General features: G+C 36.1%; 1 protein-coding gene across 5 annotated transcripts in view; it reads left to right on the forward strand.

Moving 5' to 3' along the window:
* LOC110952644 (leucine-rich repeat and fibronectin type-III domain-containing protein 2) overlaps window positions 1-13007 on the forward strand; it is a 249831-nt gene that overhangs the window by 186567 nt on the left and 50257 nt on the right. The window contains exons 5-6 of one of the 5 annotated variants that reach the window (XR_007941931.1): window positions 2518-2626; window positions 2786-3091. The exons of the other annotated variants lie outside the window; for them this stretch is intronic. The gene's annotated coding sequence lies outside the window, so the exon portion shown is untranslated. Of the gene's footprint in view, window positions 1-2517; window positions 2627-2785; window positions 3092-13007 lie in introns of those variants that run through there. 5 annotated transcript variants of the gene reach the window in all.

Raw genomic sequence — 13007 nt, forward strand, 5'->3', positions numbered from 1 at the left:
CAAAAATCCAGAATGCACATTGTAAATGTGGTAAATCTCTATTCTAGCAGGAAACAGCTGATTTTTAATGGAATATCTACATAGGGGTACAGAGGAACATTTCCAGCTACCATCACTCCTGTGTAGGGCTGGAGCTGAATATCCTGCTTGCTCCTTTGTTGGTAATTACCTTGAACGGTAATGTACATTTTCTGTTTTTGGTCTCATCTCATGTTTGCTTTTCATTTTTTAGCATTTAAAGCACGGAAGGAAAAAATCTTGAAAGGAGCTTCTATAGCACAGTTGGCGCGAACACACCCTCAGTGTTTGTGTCTCTCAGCTGAGCAGCCACAAGCATGGGCAGGAAGCAAGAGGCAGGTGTGATGACAGGAGGGAGGGCTGCTGGTGGTGGAGATGGAGGGTGGGGGTGGTGGGCAAAGGAGGGGACCGATCAGGAAATAGTGTAGGGAAATCTAATTTATTTTTCATACGCTGTTGAGATGGAATGTCATATATCATGCTATGCAGCAATTTTGTGCCAGTCCCAAGCTCACAAAAGATGAAAGAATAGTGATCAAAGATACAGAGAGGGAAGTCAGCTGCTGGAGCTGCTATGGGATCCACTTCCACCAAGAACAATATAAACTGTGTTGAATTAGTCATCCACTATTCTGTCACTGTTGGTTTTCAGTGTGGTGCAACTCACTTCAGACATCTAACCAGTGTTAGATGTTTGAAGTGATGTTGAGTGAGTGAAGCAAGCCTCTTTTTTTCCCTTTTTTTTAAAAAAATCATAAATAGATTGATTGAGAAATGAATGGACAGTGCTTATGGAATGTCTACAGATTTCTAAAAGGATATACAGTAGTGTCTTTATAAAATACAAATATAAAGGTAAAACCCACATACTGACCAGGTAGTACAATAAACATTATTTAGTGTTTAATCATGCTTTGAAATATCAAGGACTTTATTTAGGTTGAAAAAAGCAGACATTGTCTGATGTTACAGACAGTGTGTAGCTCTTTCATTTAAGTTTCAATAAACAAAAAAATGTCAGAATGCATATTTTGCAATTTCATAGAAATTTTGCTGTAAATCCTGCTTTTTTCTTCTTCTGAAGAAAATATTATATATATATATATATATATATATATATATATATATATATATAAATATATGGCATGCCATTTAGGAAATTATATATATAATGAAAGTCGATATATATATATAATGAAACTTGATATATATATAATGAAAGTTTATATATATATATATATATATATATATATATATATATATATATATATCAACTTTCATAATATATATATCAACTTTCATTATATATATATATATATATATATATATATATATATATATATATCAACTTTCATTATATATATATCAACTTTCATTATATATATATCAACTTTCATTATATATATATATATCGACTTTCATTATATATATATCAACTTTCATTATATATATATCAACTTTCATTATATATATATATATATATATATATCGACTTTCATTATATATATATCAACTTTCATTATATATATATATATATATATATATCGACTTTCATTATATATATATCAACTTTCATTATATATATATATCAAATCTTTTTTTCCTACCGAGCCCCGGAAGGGACATGTCCGTATGGCGAAGCGACAATGAAGGACACTCACCCGGACGAGAATTTTATTGAGTTTTATTTTGAAATCGGCCTGAAATACACAGACATTCAAGCAGTGCGATGCGCTAAGAGTCTGCCATGCAGACCAGCGATCCTGATAATGGTAAGTTTTATTTCTCCAACATCCTGCTGTTATCCTACTATGAATACGCTAGCTACAACAGTCCCACATCAGTATTATGAACGTTCCGCCAGCTAACGCGGTCCGGACACCGGATCAGTGATTAGAGGTTGGCGTTGAACTATTGATTGCCAGCCAGTTAGCCGCTGGTAAGCTAACAAGCTATGAAACAACTCCTTATAAAACCGGAGGAAAGCAGCAGCAATATTTCAGTCCAAGACCTGTATTCAGAACCTCCCACGCTGTTACACAATGACCCATTATTCATATTACTGAACTATATGGTTGTCATTGAAATTTCCCTTGAAGAACCAGTGAACTCTTTGCGAACACATTTTAATTTATGTGTTGATTATGTTTCGTATCAGTAATACAAGTCTAAAAAACTGATTCAAATGATCAAGTTAACACAATGAAGTAAAGAGTACTGGTAATCTGCAGCTATTTTCATAATTTCAAGGTAAAATTCTGATGTGTGATTTTCTAGCTTTGCAGATGTGGAAATCCAATGCACTGATTTCTTATACATAGATGCTTTTGGTGTTTTTTGTTGTAAATAAAACAAGGCATTTATCACTGTTGGAAATTATTACAGGTATTATTTGTAACACTTTCTAACATTGTATGGACAAAGCAATAAATCAGTTAATGGATAAAATCATTTGTATTACAGATGCTATCAACAGCATGTCTTGTTCATTTTATTTAGTTGTCGGCCTTGGATGATGAGGTCCAGTTACCAGGAGCACTAGTCTGCAGCTTACTGGTCCCATCCTGCAGCTCCTCCACGCCGTCCTCCTCTCTACAGACCAAATCAAGTAAGATCTGTTTAGACTATGCAGACATCAACATGATCAGTATGTTATCTTTTGACCCATCCTAAAATCACAAAATAGAACATTTACTTTAAGTTAACTGTGTTTATGAAAATAGAAAATAATTACTGACAACTAGTACTTTTTGGTGCTTTTATGCAGGAAAAGGGAACCAGGAAGCTGCTGTGGATCCTCTGCAGTATCTGGAGAGGTCAGAGGAACGGTTCTTGGAACAGATCGGAAGACACCAAGACGTGACCTCTGCCATGCTCCAGAACATCCAGAAGATGAATGAAAACCTTGGTTGCACTGATGGGACCCATGGTGTCGGTGCTGGAGCAACTGTCCCAGAATTAAACTGCATTGTTGACTATTGGCTTTTCTAGAAAATAAATCTTTTTTAGTACTTCACCTGTTTTGTATTTTACTCATGCACTTTGGGTGAATAAACAGAAATTTGTGATGAGAGATGCAAATTTTGTCTATAATCTAGAGAGACTTTATTCAGTGTTCAGTGCACACTTTTGTTACACACATTTTGACAGATAAGCAGTTGTGCTTTTCAAGCAGATTTTAGTCAGAAACATCAGTAGCATATGTTTTTTTTTTTACTGTTACACCAATCTAGGTAGATAAACTGCACTACTGCAGCAGATATATTATTGAAATGTGCTTCTATTATGTGTCTACATACACTGCTCACAAATAGTTATTCAACTTTTCGGTGAAATTGATGGAAAATATAAAAAGTGCATGCTTTAGTGATATATCATAAAAGTAGGGTATTTAACTAGAAACATGCAATAGTGATTTCCTCATCTCAAAAAAATTTATTGAATCAAAAGCTAACAACAGTGGAGGGTATGTCACAATAAAAATGTCTCAGTTTGGACAGAACAGCAGCCTTCAGCTGAAATCCAGTACAATTGTGTCCCACCAGTGGCGTGATCATGGATGTGTCCAGGCAGCAGCTGACCTCTGCCTCGTAATTAGCCTTAAGACCAGCTATAAAGATAAACATAGATATTATCATTATCATCAACATATGGTGCATGTGTTTAACCTTTAAGCTATGTAGGGATGCAAATGTAGTCGAAGCTAAGTAGCTAAGCTAATGCTAACACGTTCAGTGTTCAGAATCAAAACATCTCTAAAAAATTACCTGTTTTCTCAAACGTAGTCGCCGTTCCCTGTGACAACCATGAAGACAGATAGATAATCACAGAAGAGCTCATCTGAAGAGCAAATGTCCAATAAGGTTCCTGTTTTTGTTTGCCATGTCCTTCCAGGGCTCAGTAGGAAAAAGTCTGAATATATGGAATGAAACTTTGAATAGATGGAATGAAAATCTGAACATTCTATATTCCGACTTTCATCATATATATATCTCAACTTTCATTATATATATATCAAGTTTCATTATATATATATATCAAGTTTCATTATATATATATCAAGTTTCATTATATATATATCAAGTTTCATTATATATATATCGACTTTCATTATATATATAACGACTTTCATTATATATATATCAAGTTTCATTATATATATATATCGACTTTCATTATATATATATATCAAGTTTCATTATATATATATCGACTTTCATTATATATATAATTTCCTAAACGGCATGCCATACACACACACACACACACACACACACATATATATATATATATATATATATATATATGCACTGTGTGCTGCACTCTTTTTTTATTGAAAATGTTCTATTTGCTGCTGTACACTAAATTTCCCTGCTGTGGGATTATTAAAGGTTACTCTATCTATCTATCTATCTATCTATCTATCTATCTATCTATCTATCTATCTATCTATCTATCTATCTATCTGTCTATCTATCTGTCTATTTTTGATGAATTACATATTCTAAAAGATTGAAGAGAGTAATTTTCATTAAGATTTCCACTAGACAAGTTTTTTTTAAGTCCACAGCCACTCTAGCTCGTCTCTGAAGCAGTGTAGCTGGTGTAATTTTTTTCAGAAAAACTGCATTCTTTCTAACTGCCAGTAGGAGGCGACTCCTCAGGCTGCAAAATAAAAGTCAGATTGTATAGAAGTCTATGACAAAACAACCCGTTTTCTCTATTCATATGCTACTTCAATAAATATGTTCCTAATGAATTCATGGTCTCAATCACTAATTTCAAGAATTTAGAAGAATAGCATAGTAGAAGAAGAAGAAAAATGTGCTTTATTGTCATTACACAGTGTACAACGAAATTGCTAGTATTCATTTAGTTAAAACGTAGTTCCATTTAGAATGAAATTGACAATAAAGCAGGGTATGTTTCAGAGAGAGGCTACCTTGTGATTTACATGTTATAACTGTTACACTGCATGCATTGTCCTTAGGTTCTCCATTCACTTATGTCTAATTTCAGAAGCACAAGACAAGAGTGACTAAATGCTTAACTCAGGCCTTAAAAATAGTAGTCTGCATACCAATAGGTGGTCACTATGTCCATCTTTTATATACAGTCCATGCAGTAAACACTAATGTCATGTAACTCTAACACAACATCAAATCAACAACAATCTACTCATTAATTGTTGAGATATTTCAGTTTGGGAGTCATTGGCCAACAAATAAGAACTCTATTTTCCTGACAGCAAAAATAATTTGGATCAGTCAGACAGCAGCCAATCATGTTCTGTGCAGGAAGTAAAGCAGTGAAATAATGAATTGTTTACGACTTGAAATCCAATGTGTGTTTAGGAATTTAAATTGCAGGTTCAAGGGTGGCACTGCGATCGTGTTGTTTTAAGGACACACTTCTTCCTTGTTGTAGCTGTCTGCAGATACTTGAAAAAAGACACAAATCATAGTGGAGTAGAATGGAGTGGATTCTGTTGATGAAACTAAACAATGTTGCAGCAACAATCACCAGTCATGAGCGGTGCCTATAAATGCATGCCGTGCTCATCTCACCAAAAGCACCCTTTACCCTTTCTCTTTCAAGCCAACTTTTCAACCAAACATTGTCTATTGCCAGGAGGCAAGGCACTGTTGGCTTGTTGGAATAAAGTCACGCACATCCGATAATCCTTCACTGTGCATAGAACAGAAGCCAACACAGAGACATAAATCATAAACTTGAGACATGTTTGTCATGATGTGGAACCTGTCTGGACTTCATAGTCTTAACTTCCAACTTACTTTCTACAGTTACCTTGTCTTGCCTCTGTTATTTCTGATTTTTGCATTGTTCAAGGGTTGAGCATTGCATGCTGCCGAGTATTTTACAAATTCCTTTCCAATTTAAAAACTGGAGGACCATTCTTTGTAGTGCTGTTTTAAAACATGAACTCCTCGGTGCTTGGCAGCAGACTGGGTAGGGCCTTAAACTTAACTGCACTGTCCATGGTTTCATTCCCAGCTGACAAATCATTTTTGCTTACCCCAGTGTTGTTTTTAGCTGCAATGTCCAAAGAGCAACACAATACAGCTCAGAACACAGCTGTGAACAAATGGAGTTGCTGTATATCTACAAAAATAAATGAGCAAGAGTCGGTACATGAATAAATTTTGTGAGCTGTATTAATTTCAGTCAGCCACTGGAAAACAGAAAAATAGGTATTTTACTGATTTAAAAGGTGAGAAAAGTGAGTGGAATGAATTAATAAATAAAGAATAGGCTTTAAGAACTGTTAAAAAACCAAGAGTGATGGAAGAAAAATCTTTTATATTTTTATATTTTATTCATGGCGTCCTCCTGTACGAATGCATTCTTGAAATCTGCTGTGGAGATTCCTCATTGACCGCTGCAACATCTCAGCTGGGATACTGTGAATTTCATCCTGAATTCTCTGTTTTAACTCATCCAGAGTTCTTGGTCGAGTCGTGTACACTTTACTCTTGAGACAGCCCCAGGTAGATTTCAAGAATGCATTCGTACAGGAGGACGCCATCTACAGGAAGTCATTTTAAAAATGAAAATTCCATCATTGTTTCTTAAATGGCATGTTTAAGGTTTCAATTACTATGAATAAAATATTTTTCTTCCATCACTCTTGGTTTTATTGGATTGTTAAAAAGTTCCCATTTTTTTGTGTCACCCTGTATATAATAGACATGATCTGAATCTTTGAAACTTGGATGTTTGCTCTAAATTCACATTTATTAAAGTATCAATCTGAAAAAAAAATGTTTTTAAATTCTGAAGTGTTGAATTTAAAGGCAAACACATCTGGTACATATACTTTCAATGCAAACAAAGACATTCGTGCTGGAGATCCATTAATATTTTATAAACATAATTAAAGTCTATCTGTAAGCTGAGACAGCGTAGTGAGGCTGGTCTTTACCAGCTCTTGCTGCTTTTATATCAACCAATAAACCATAGATGCTTCTGCAATCTGACAGAAGCCTTGAGAGCTGTAAAGATATTATGGAGTTGGCTGTGAATGTTAATACACAGGCATCATAGTTTTATGCTTCCCTGGAATGCTTGACTTCTTCTACCATGTTTTTTTCCTTTCCTTTTTGTCCTGCCTTCGGCTTCTATAAAACAACACTAAAGCATCATATCCATTACAATGCTCCCCTCTTGACTGCACAGCTTCCTACAGTGAACAGCATATTGTTTGCTCAAATGCAATACTGACCTCTGCTTAAGAAGACAAAGCATCCGTCATACATATTAATACACACAGTAAGTCATAGCTTTCCCTTTCAACTGCTGTTTGATTTATTTCTTCATTCACTAAGCTTGTCATCGATTGGCTGCAGCAGGCCCTTTTCCAACCTTTTCCTTTTTTCTGCTTTGAGAATTTCCACCGCCTTGTTACACACCAGAGATCAACCAATTACAGTATCTATATCAGGCTTAGAAGCTCTTTCTACATCACTGGCGCCATGGAAAATGTTCTGATCTGTAGCATGTTCCACTTTGTGATTTCCAAAGGAGATATCGAGCTACATACCGAGGCGAACAGAATATTCACGTCAAAAAACAAAAAAGTCCTTTTAGCTGCTCATTTGTTCTCTAATATTTAGTGGAGGTTTTTTTTAAACTCCTATAATTGACTAGTGGGCGTGTTATTATCTTCAAACGAGGAGTTGATCAAAACCTTTACCCACTGGCAGATACAGTATATCAGTTTAGATCTTAACAGACAGTAGTAGTTTAACTGACTAAGTGGTTTTTTTCCCTGCAGTGCATGACATGATCACAGATTAAACTGTCAAGAAACTCAGCAAAACCCACGCAGCACTTGTCTTTTGCGATATGAACATGAATACAAAATAAATTGGTGAGAACTGCGGTTGCGTTTAACACTTGCCTTTCCTTTTCATTCCTACATTCTGTGGTCTTCAGCGTCAGAAACGACAGTGACTTTGAATCTGTGTAAGAACAAGAAGAACTCGGTCAACTTAAAGAAGTTTTTGCATTACTGATGGGTTAAGCATTTGGTGATTTCAAGATTCAATATATTTGTTTGCCATTTGTACACATAAACAGACAGTTTAGGCACAAAGGAATTCTTGTGCGAGGCTTTCTTGGAAGTCAAGTTAAAGAACAGAAAACAACAATAAAAGAAAGACACTGCAAGAGTAATATAAAGGATGAATGCAGATAGATAGATAGATAGATAGATAGATAGATAGATAGATAGATAGATAGATAGATAGATGGCAGTGGCGGCTGGTGAAAAATATTCTCAGTGGGGCTGTGTCATATCAAGTCAGTTTCAGTAACCATCCCGATACAACTGAACAGAAATGACAGGATATCAGTGCTCTGTGAAATAATAATTATTTAATCCCAATATTAATAACTTGAGGCATTTTTGCACAAAACAATAACAACATATTACGTAACCTCAATTTTAGCAATAAATTATATATACAGCTGAGCACATGAAACAGTGCATTAGTGTTGAATTGATGACTCAAGTATTAAGAAATTAATAATAGAACAGAAAAATACTGTACAGTAATTTATGATAAAGCTAAATGTTACTAACTGATCAGAACTGCAACAATTAAGTGATTTTTCAATTAGCAGACAAAGAAAAATACAATCTGCAACAGTTTTGATGATTTCAGCATTTCAGTGAACAAGCCAGAAAATGATGAGCAGATTACATAAGCAAACACATACTATTTAGACAAAATATCCAAAAATTACTAAGTGTAATACATTGCTGGATGATGTGCTAAAGTCAACTTTAGACAAAGAAAAATCTGGTCAAGGGAATAAATGTGTGTGTATATACAGACACAGTACTCTTCTGTTGAAGATTACTTTGTATGAATATGAAACAGGCCTGGACAAAAATGATGGTACCCTTAACTTAATGTTTTGTTGTACAACCTTTTAAACCAGTCACTGCAGTCAGGTGATTTCTGTAACTCTCAGTGAGACTTCTGCACGTGTCGACTCCTGGTGAGCAAACTGCTCCAGCTGTCTCAGGTGTGAAGGCTGTCCTTCTCCAGACTGCATGTTTCAGCTCATTCCACAGATGTTCAGTAGAATTCAGATCAGGGCTCATTGGAGGCCACTTCAGAACAGTTCAGTGTGTAACTGTGTGTCACTCTTCATCTCTTCATCTAGCGGCGTTGCGATGTTAGCCTTGCCTAGCATCGTTAGCTTAACGGTGTTCTCCATATGTGCCCTCCTACTCTCGAGTTTCTTTATTTTCTCGTATAAATGTTTCATATCTCTTACTCCTGAAACAGTCCATGTCGTGTCTGTCCCAGCCGTTTTATAGAGCAAACACGGGAAGCAATATAAAGCATTTGCATGACTAGATCCAGCTAGCCAAGCCTTCTCTTGTCACTGTGTCTGTGAGTGTCACAGTTATCCACCGCACTCACGCATGCTTACTTGGCTTGGGGCGAAATCAATTTCGCCCCTCTGGGCATCAGATTCGACGACGCTGATTGGATAAATTTCTGTTGCTATGTCGAATCTTTTGTCAATAATTAGCTGCTCTGCCACACGAGAGGGGCGATTTCTCTGGCACCCCCAAGCAGCTCAGCAGAGATGAGCAGGAAACTATTTTCCCCGAAAATTCTATTTAATATTTTGTACATGACATGTAATTGTGAATTTAAGCACGCATGGTGCTAAAAATAACTGATTATTGTTTATTTTAAAAAATATTTATTTTAAAAATGAAAAATCAAAAACACCAGCCGCCACTGATAGATAGATAGATAGATAGATAGATAGATAGATAGATAGATAGATAGATAGATAGATAGATAGATAGATAGATAGAGTCATGGAAGTACATCCAATACTACCTCCTGTGTGTATCAGTGACTAAACAGACAGAATAGAAAACATGGAATTCCTAAAAGCACTGTTTTCGGCAGTACAATGCCATTGCTATTGATGGAACATCTGAAGTGATTTTGGTTGTTATCAAGAAAATCATGGAAAATGGCTAGATATCAGCTCTTAAATGAAACTCGTATGAGCTATTTTTGTTGTTATCATTATATTTGTCCAAACAAATGTACCTTTAGTTGTACCAGGCATTAAAATGAACAAGAAATAAATAAAACAAGGGTAGTCCCATACATCCCATATTGCACATAGGTGGGGTGAGGTAGTGAGGAATTTTTGAACAGAAAATACTGTTTCCATTTTTGTTTTTATCATCAGTCTCACTGAGATACCATAGCTGATGCAAGATCACTTGTCGGGGTATTTTGGTATTTTAGCTTGACTGATTAGAAAAAAAAGTGTGAAAAGAGAGTGATGGCATCGAAGGTAATATATGTGATATCCACTTGTTTCACAAGTCAGCATACCAGTGTGAAAGTGGCTCAAGAGATGTTTTGCAAAGTCGGAGAAGTGGAACTTGGAAACAGCGAATCCTTAAAAGGAAGCATGCGATGTTAACTGGGGCCATTGTGTTTGTGCTGAGGTTCCAGCTTCATCACAATAAGACCAGGAAGGCCCTATGAATAATAGACATTTAAAGAGACACTATGATTCTTATTACCACTGTTATCACCATTGTTATTACCAGGCCAGAATGATATTTAAAAGAAAAACTAAAACTAAAATAAAACTCCAGCAAAATTGATATTTTTCACTTACTGCCTAATCAAAAACTATAAAACAGAGAATTAAAAAATAGTAATAATGAACTGCTGTAAGTCACTTTCACAAGTCATATTTTCCTGTGTTTGTCAAGTAAAATAGCCTTGATCCCATTACATCACAGCTCATTTAGGGTGAAGGCAGGGCACACCTTGGACGGGTCACTGGTCTATCACAGAGCTACACATAGAGACAAACCAGCACACTCATTCACCATTTAGAATCACAATCAGGACTGTGGGAGGAAGCCAGAGTACAGAGTCAAAACCCACACATGCACAGGGAGAACATGCAAAACTCCATGCAAAAAGATCCCAGACTGGGACGCCAACCATGGATCTTCTAGCTGCAAGGCAACTGTGCTTATCACTGATCCACTGAGCAACCCACACCTCCACCAGATTTGATAAAAATTTCTCAACAAATACTTCAGTTGTTAATCATTCATGCTGTTGATGAAAATGAAAACTAAATGGAGCAAAATTTTAAAAAAAAAATAGCTGATGTTTGAGTCTGTCAACCAATTAAATCCCCGATGTAAAATTTTTTTAAAAAATTCATACATTTTAATCGAGGAAATAATGGAATATATTTTTAAACTGGCATATTAATATGTCATTTACGCACTGAGGAGATGCCACACATTTTGAGTCATATTTCTGGCTCTAAGACATCTGTTTTCAATATTTATTATTCTTTTAACTTTGTTTTGTCCTCTACTGTTTAGCAGCTCCTTGCTAACTGTATCTGTTTGTGCTTTATTTGTTTCCATATCAGGTTGTGTACAATTTGTCTATTTGAGCTTTTATTCTGCAGTCCAGTCACTATGAGAAAACCCATTTTACATTACATGTAGTCACGTGAGGCAATGTTGTTATGAAAATATTGATGAGTGCCGCTTTAAGTGGTGCTTTAAAAATTCAGAGCAGCAGCTGTGAAACCCAACACCAGGTCTTATGTGTGAGAACACATGCAATTATCATAATTACAAAGCAGTCATTAAAAGCAGCAGCATTAAATGTGCAGCGCTCCGACTGTACACGAGCTCTCTCATGGAGGAGCCATCGAGGTGGTTAAACAGAGCCTCTGTTGCGATCATGCCCACATGATTTCAGATCTGTAAGTCTGTGGAGGTGCTGAGTTCATGATGCAGGTATTTTGTAAAACTCCCACACCAGGCTTCTATATATTATGACATTTTTATGTTACAAGCTGACATAAACTAAACGCGCTGGGCAATATGATGCATCCACGTGTTATGTAAGTGGGAATCAAACATCTCCCATATTGATCTTTTTTTTCTCCCTTGGAGCCCAGCAGGAATCCCTTTGCCCGAGCTACAAGAAATCACATCCCTAGTTTTAGCTTAACACATCACATCTTTATACTGACACATGAACAGTATCATTGTCACAGTCAACCAGAACCGCAATAAATATATTTATTTATCTGGCTGATTTAATTGCCAATTAACTTGGGATTACTGTGTGTTTTCATTAAGTGATTTCACATTATGATTAATCAGTTTTAGTATACAAATGAAGTTCCTCCGCAGCAGAGCCCATCAGCTAAACAAGCTCATGTGAAGCATTCTTAACTAGGACACTGCACAATTTCCAAGAAAGAGAATTGATCTGAGCTAAATCAGTGCAAGTTTTCGATCCCCTGCCCAATGTTGTGTGACAAACCGGCTGGAGTTGAACTAATGCAGTTAAAAAGCTGCACCGACTGCCGCATGCTTTTGTCTGATGTGTTTTTCTAGCCGCGGAAAGGAAGAAAAGTCGCCTTGAAAACGAAGGCAGGGCTGAGTCAAAAGGCAGAAGAGCTCAATCTCGCCAAGAAAGAGTTGTTTCTGCGATGCCATTTTAAAATTCTCACCTGTAGGATCACATCTAGTTTCCTCCTCTGTCTGTTTGTGGTGTTACATTGTGAACTTTCCTTCTTTTTCCATCATGTTGTCTCACCTCTGCGATAAGCTGCTTCACTTTCATTACGGCATCAAGTGCAAAGCTTTTGTGGACGAACACAAAGATAGAAATCTTTTCGTCGAACATGTTAGATTGCCTCTCGTTGCATCATGGTGTCGGCATTATTTTCATGCCTTGAAATTATGTTGAGAGGAAAGTGTCAGTGCAAGGTCGTCTTTTATCCTCTCTATGGTTATTTTTTTTTACAAATATGCAGGAAAAATGAGCACTTCTGAAAAAGAATGTGATTGAAGTGATAGATGGGATTAAATACTAACTGGTGACAAACAGCCTTTAGTGTATGAGGATATTTTTCTGTCGTGC

This window comes from Acanthochromis polyacanthus, chromosome 1 (genome assembly GCF_021347895.1).
Source record: "Acanthochromis polyacanthus isolate Apoly-LR-REF ecotype Palm Island chromosome 1, KAUST_Apoly_ChrSc, whole genome shotgun sequence".
In the NCBI taxonomy this organism is placed as follows: domain Eukaryota; kingdom Metazoa; phylum Chordata; class Actinopteri; family Pomacentridae; genus Acanthochromis; species Acanthochromis polyacanthus.